Source organism: Microtus ochrogaster, linkage group LG4 (assembly GCF_000317375.1).
Source record: "Microtus ochrogaster isolate Prairie Vole_2 linkage group LG4, MicOch1.0, whole genome shotgun sequence".
Taxonomy (NCBI): Eukaryota; Metazoa; Chordata; class Mammalia; order Rodentia; family Cricetidae; genus Microtus; species Microtus ochrogaster.
The window spans coordinates 58,893,845-58,896,250 of record NC_022030.1 but is presented as its reverse complement, the minus strand read 5'-3'; positions in this window follow the sequence as shown (position 1 = coordinate 58,896,250).

Here is a 2,406-nt window from a genome sequence, read left to right as displayed (position 1 = left end):
GATAGATAGATAGATAGATAGATAGATAGATAGATAGATAGATAGATAGATAGATAGATAGATAGATAGAAGAGAGATTCAATTTGCTATGGTCCTCTAGGGAACTCTAATACAGCATCCTAATACAAGACCCTCAAAAACTGATTCAGTTATGTATTTCAGTAGATAAATTATAGTAAAACTGGGATCCTTACACTAAATCAAATGTAGAGTCACTGTGAATGTGGTATCTGTAAGAGTAGGTATGAGCGGTGGTTTGAGTTAAGAATGGCCCTCTAGTTTATAGATTTGAATTTTTGGTCATTAGGGAATGTTGATACTTGACAGGGATTAGGAGGTGTGGTTTTGTTGGAGGAAGTATGTCACTGGGGTGGGCTTTGGGGTTTGTTTGTGTTCTTCCCCCACAAGACAGGGTTTCTCTGCAGCTTTGAGTCTGTCTTAGAACTAGCTCTTGTAGACCAAGCTGGCCTCCAACTCACAGAGATCCACCTGCCTCTGCCTCCCGAGTGCTGGGATTAAAGGCGTGCGCCACCACCGCCCGCCTTTTTTTTTTTTTTTTTTGGATTTTCGAGTCAGGGTTTCTCCGTAGCTTTTTGGTTCCTGTCCTGGAACTAGCTCTTGTAGACCAGGCTGGCCTCGAACTCACAGAGATCCACCTGCCTCTGCCTCCAGAGTGTGGGGATTAAAGGTGTGCGCCACCACCACCTGACAAGCTGTGGTGTTTCAAATGCTCAAGCCAGACCCAGTTTCTCTCTCTTCCTGCTGCCTAATGATCCTGATATAGAACTCTCAGCTCCTCTCCAGCACCATGTCTGCCTACATGCCACCATGCTTCCCACCAACACAATAATGGACTAAACCTTTGAAACTGTAAGGCAACTCCAATTAAATGTTTTTCTTCATAAGAGTTGCTGTGGTCTTGGTGTCTCTTCACAGCAATGGTGCACAGACTAAGACAGGTACCATTAAGTCCCAAACACTGGGGACAAATGGCTGAGGTGCCTATTTAACACATCAAAGCAAATCTGGCCGCCAAGTTCTCCCAGCATCCCTCAGTCCCTACCTGTTACAGGGTGTGGCTGGCATACCCTGCCCTCTACCCTGAACTCTCCAGACTAGGGGCTAGACTGCCCTTCCCCCAGAGGCTCTTCCCTATATAACCCTGATATTTTGGTTACCACCCCTTTTTTACCTTTTATCCTCTTGGCTGCTGTCCCAGGTTCCCCTCTTTCCACCCCTACCCCTCATATGGCCTCTCCCAGATGTCTTTGCCTCTGGCTATGCTCTGCTTTAGTTCTCAATAAACATTCTCCTCCACCATACCATACCTACGAGCAGTCATGTCCTTCCTTCTTATTTATGTTTTCATTCAACCATGTTGGTAATACTGTCATAACTGGATTCCCAAGAGAAGACATTGACATGCAAGATGTTTATTAGCTGATAGATGTAGGATGCCCCCGGGGAGGCAAAGTACATATCTTAGGGCTTCTATTGCTGTGATGAAACACCATGGCCATAAAGCAAGTTGGGGAAGCAAGGGTTTATACAGCTTACACTTCCACAGTACTGTTCATCATCAAAGGAAGCCAGGACAGGAACTCAAATAGGGAAGGAACCTGGAGACAGGAGCTGATGCAGAGGTCATGGAGGAGTGCTGCTTACTGGCTTGCTCATCATGACTTGCTCAACCTTCTTTATTATAGAGCTAGGGCATCATCCCAAAGATGGCACCACCCACAACAGGCTGGGCCCTTCCCCATCAATCAGTAAATTAAGAAAATGCCCTACAGTCAGATCTTATGGAGGCATTTTCTCAGTTGAGGTTCCCTCCTTTTAGATGACTCTAGACATAAAACTATCCAATACGGTAACTATGGGCAAGGCAGCTACCATCAGCTAAGTGTAATCTTAGCTGAGGGGTCAAACAGCAGTACTGCTAGTAGCTAAAGGACTAATAATGCCCATTACAAAGACCCAGAGCTGGGCAGTAGTGCACAGTCTTTGCTACAGCCCTGTACGCTCCACGGATCCCCTTGCTTTTGATGGCCAAATCTACAGGTATCTCCTCCAGAAGTCTGGTGCCTATATTTTCTCAAAAAAAATGGCAAGGGGAATTAATAGGACATTACACATACATATACCCCACTATTACAGCTGATCTCCAGATCTTGCCTCTGGTTTTCTAAAAAACTTTTAATTGTTCATGTGTAGGCGTGTGCATGTGTGAGCACAGACGACCACAGAATCAAGGAAAGAAAAAAAAAACTTTTTTTTTTTTGTAGCTGGACTTACAGCTGTTTGTGAACCATCCAACATAGGCAGTAAGAACTGAACTCAGGTCCTCTGCACTAGCAGCCAGCATTTTTGACCTCTGAGCCAGCTCTCCAGTCTCTCCTCTAGATT